We start from the raw sequence: 5,240 nt of genomic DNA on the forward strand, positions 1-5,240 counted from the left end.
GTGTGTGTTTTTTGTGTGTTTGATTTGCATTCAGTGTGCCGGTGTTTGTGCATGTGTGTTGGTACACATGTTGATGGTTGTCTTGTGAGTTATTGTCTGCATGTGTTGTATGTCACTGAGGGGTGCCATTGTGTCTTAATTTCTTTGGGGCATGTATGCGTTAGCTGTACTATTTTTCAATTTTATTTTTTGTCTGCAGATCCTTCCATCAGGGAATGATGGCTATTTCGTAGGATGCTATTTGAATTTCAACTGCATGCCAGGGGGACAGGTAAGACGTTCTTTTATATTGATCGTTATGGAATGTTCAGACACTTGTGGGTTAAAACTGCACTTCTTTTCTACACCCCACAATAGGGACATGTTTGTGCACATCATGCACCATCTGGGACATATGTGCATATGTTACCAATTGTGCTTGGTGCAGTTTGTGTACATGTGAATGGCTGAGGCCGTGTATAGCTTGCAGCACAGACATGTTTCTGTATTTATCAATGCTACACATTTGACCAGTATGTTACTTACTCAGATCCACAAGGGCAGAAGGGGACGACTACAGTGGGTATGGTGCACAGTATAATTTTCTTTTTACCTTACATATGGGATAGTTTTGGTGAAACAGAGGTGATTTATAATAATGGTTGGCATGGTGGTCGTGGTGTATTCCCTCTTCAATGTGTTTCTTTTGGAAACACAAGATGAAATGTGTTTTAATTCTAAGGGGTGCACACAATGGACCACTTCCAAGGGGACTTTCTCAGGGTGGTTTTGTGGGCACATAGGATTGGCCCATTGTTATCATTGAATGGCACCTGGGATGTAGCGGGGTTGTGTGCACTCCACAGGGGAGGGATTTTATGTGAAATACGCTTGCACAAGCTGGGTACGTGCATCCTCTCCACATGCACTTTGCCCAGCCATACTCAAGCGACAGGCCTGTGAGTGTGGAGGGGGTGTCACCACGAGGTCCACTGTGGGATGATTCAACCCACTTTTGCCTGCCTGTGGAATCTGTCAAAATCTGGGCGCAGTACCCTCGGCCGCCTGAATGACAGCTGTCAGAAGCTGCCATAATAAACTTTAACCTGTTTAAACTGACATCAAATGTTGCAATCTAAGTAGCCTGTTCCTGAGAGTAACCTATGTTGTAATTGTTTGAGCCAATTGGTATAGAATCTGGAATAAGTGATCCAGCTGCTAGTTTGAAACCACAAGTTTGTTGTAAGCTAAGGAAAAAATGCAACAGAATTAACATTTAAATTTAAGCCTGGCTAAAAGCCACCAAAACTGGAATAACAGCTTTCCTCACAGAGGCAAGGCCTCTCCCTCCAGTCCTCTCCACCAGGAAATCACACCTATGTGATGTTTATAGGGTGGGTTAAGAATTTGGTCTGCTGTGGGGAAGAAGACAATGGACATCCTCCAGCTAAAGGAAATGCGAGGCGTGAAGGGTCGTAAATGGCCTCTGCCCAGGAGAAACAGGGAGGAGATGCTCCTGGGTCCCAGGGAGAGACCAAAGGGGTGGAGCTAAACAACCATTTGCTGCTTAACAAGGACAAAAGACACATTTTAAAAAGACTGATTACTTACTATGTAAAATTGTACAAAATATAGAAATAACGGCATTGTTAATGTAATTTCTGGATGCACGGGTGAAAAGGCGCCAGAACTCTGTGACATGCTCTGGGAAGACACGGCGGAAATGTGATATTACACAAAATTTATTTCTGATAGAAGTATGAAACTTTATACATGTATGCCCATGTTCAATGCGCACATTTGTAGGAAATTGGACATTGTGTACGGGATGAAACGGGAAACATTCTGTGGAAAGCAGACACAAGATCCTACAGTGACGGGGCTTGGAGGAGTATCTGCTACACAAAATATGTAATCTGTATATATGGTTGTTATGGAGGTTGCACATGTGGAAATATGTATTGTACCGAAAGTAGATTTTGTGTTCAAGAGGCTAGGGGTGGACTCTAGGCCTCATAAACCCACACCATAAAGGTGACACCCTGTTTTTCTCCTCCTATCAAGGAAGAGAGGAGACCTTGACCAATTCCTGTCAGAGGGGCGAGCTTAGGATAAACTAGCAAACACACCCCTTTACCATAAGCATAAATAGAGACAGCAGAGGGCAGAAAAAGACAGACAGATTCACCCACTATCCGTATGCTGCCGGAACACCCTGTTGCAGAACTATCCATTTTACTTGCTCCAGACTCCAGAAACTTGGCAAAGCAGAAAGGCCCATTGCATAGCTGAACCATTTTCAGCTAGGCCTTAAATTTCCAGAACCAGAACCAACCCCAGAAACCTAAGGGGAGCATCAAAAAAGACAGCCGGGCTGTGCTGTACTGCTAACCTGCTGAACTAATTATCATCAGAACCAAAAGATCCAATCCAGTCCTGTGCCGTGCTGTGACCAGAGCCATTGCAGAGCCAAAAGATCCATTCCAGTCTGGTGCCGTGCTGTGAATAGACCCAGTCCAATCCGATGTGCCCAGCTGTCTATCCCAGAACCAGATTCCCTTCCCTGACCAGAAATCTTGACGGACCAGAATCCAGATGGTTTTGTTTCAAAACATATCTAGTGAGTATCTATAGATAGAACTGTGTCACTAGCATATGTACTGTCCATAGTTAATCCCTATCTTAAACCCACCCTATCTTGTCTTCAGAACCTGATATTGTTAGGAGTATTGTTGAATTGTCAGAACTTTTCTTGCTCTGAGTTTCTCTTATTTGTTTTCTAAAATCATAAGTCAGTAGTGTTGTGAGTAAATAAAGTGAATCCCAGAAAGAAATTGAGCATCCACCACATGAAGGGTTCCCTGGCCAGGAACTGTGGAGATTCATGTGTGGCATGTGTGGCATTCTCTTTTTCTATAGTCATACTCTAGTGTAAGAAATCCCACTTGTCTTTTAAAAGTGCTTTCTTGTTTCCCATTCTTGCGCCTATCTGAGAAATATGACCTCCACTAAAACGTCCATAACTTCCTCAATTTTTGTGCTAGAAACATCCACAGCTTTAATTCACATCTTAAACCGCATCCCAAATCCATACGGTTGTCCCGTAATCGCGATTACCGCGCGATGAAAAGTTTGCAGCAAATTTCGTTTTATGGAAATTCTGACACGTGTAAAACAGCTTTTGATTGCTTCTGACCTTAATTTTAAGATTTCACATTGTTTCTTAGTATCAAATCATTGCTAGTGTTTGTGTGTAACTATCCAAAGCAGCTCCCATAAGATTTTAAACAATTTCAGCAATTTAAACCATATTTAGTGTTTTTACCAGAGCTCGAAGTGGGTGGGAGCTGTCGGGAGCAGTGCTCCTATACTTTTTAATTTGAAATTTCACCGTTCCTATACTTTTATTCTAAAAAGAAGCCATTCTGGAATGGTTTAGTTTTAAAATAAAAGTGTAGGAAGAAGTTGAAGCTTGCATTTCAGTGCGCTGCACTGCACATTACCATAAATAGTAGGTGTCTTTGTTTGGGGGTTTGTATTGTGTGTGGGAGGGGGCACAGCAAAGGGGTTTGTGGGGGGCAGACCAGCAGGGAACATAGTTCCACTACTTCTTTTCGTACACTTCCACCACTGGTTTTTACCCAATCCATTCTCAAAATAACTTTAAAACCATTCTGACCGCTTGCCAATCAATTCTGTTTTTCTCTTGTGTTGTTGGGGGGAAATTGGGATTGATATTTTGTTTGAATTCTGCCATTCCTGAATACCTGTTCTCTCTCCTCCTATCTCTTTACATTGCCTATTGGGGGGTTGAGGGGTGTGCAGGGGGAAATAGTAACCACACTGCTATTTGTTCTGAACACACACACAAAAGTATTATTTATGTGCTGAATTGTTTTGCTCACTATTACTCCTTGTGTATTAAAGAGATTATTTAGAGTTACGTCACCCCATTGGTGATTATTGTGTACCCATTAAAACATAGTGTGATTGAATTGTGAATACATAAATAAATATTTTAACTTTGCAAACCAGCCTGATTCTTGGTTCAGTGTGACTGGGGGAGTTCTAGGAGAGGGGCGTGATATGAGCGGTACATCGTTCAGAATAAAATAACTTTTAGACACAAATAAATTCGGATTTCAGTTGTGCATTACACACTAGGCGTTGACTTGGATGTGTGCCGGATTGAAATCACATACAGATTGGGGGCTCATCACAAGATCCTGAATTAGACATACCACTTGTGACAGTCTAACACAGCGTGCTAACTGACGGGGTACATACACCTTGTTGGGATACCATACTGTGCTACACTGTAAAAACACCCTTCAATAGCAATACTCAAAGGAGTTGGGCCTGTTTTGCAAAGGTAAAAGTAACCCTGAGATAAGTCAGAAGTAAATTAATATTTCTGGAATGGCAACCCCAGTGGAAATTAATATGGCAAAAGAACACCTACTGCACAAATTGTTTGTCAGGGGTGAATGGGTTGAGCAGGATGAGAATGTTTGGCTTCAGGAAATCAAACAACAAGCCACTGCCACAGAATTAGATACATGGCAAGACCAGGGTCCATTACATCAGGCACTTAGTGAACTGTATATGGCCCCAAGGGTAAAAGAAGAGCAATGTAAAATTGCCAAAATAGCGGCGTACCTGTACCTTCGCATTGGAGAAATACAGGAAAAATACGACGAAAACCTAGACCTGGCAAAAAGACAAGTACAATCCCTAGAGAAGACCCAAACTGATCTGGACTCTGCAGAGCAAAGGCTACAAAAGAGCCAAGAATCAGAGAGTGAAACCAGATAGTACCTGACAAAAGTAAAAGAAGATCTGGATCTCCTGCAGCAAGAGAGGGTAGAGCAAGACACCAAATTACTGACACTGCAAAAAGAGTGTCAAGAAAGGTTGGACTCTTTAAACAGAGCTAACAAAAACTGCTGCAACAATTAACTTTTAACAGAGTCTGTGCAGAACAGCTCCACGTCTTACAACACCAGATAGACCAAGTAAAAGAAGAAAATAATAAATTAATTCTTAAAGACCTTGAATCCCAAACAGAATTTGATGAAGAGCTCCAGAAAGCTGGTGCATTCATAAAACAAAGGGACGACCTGGCTGCACAGAGGGGTACTCTAATTATAGGAAAGGGACGCCTTAGGCCAGGAAGTCAACTATTTAAAAACCAAGGTGGAAGAAAATCACCTGGCCCTTCAGCGACTGGGTGAACTCAAAATGTACTATGAAAAGCCGTT

Source organism: Ambystoma mexicanum, chromosome 5p (genome assembly GCF_040938575.1).
Source record: "Ambystoma mexicanum isolate Mex_15411 chromosome 5p, UKY_AmexF1_1, whole genome shotgun sequence".
NCBI lineage: Eukaryota > Metazoa > Chordata > Amphibia > Caudata > Ambystomatidae > Ambystoma > Ambystoma mexicanum.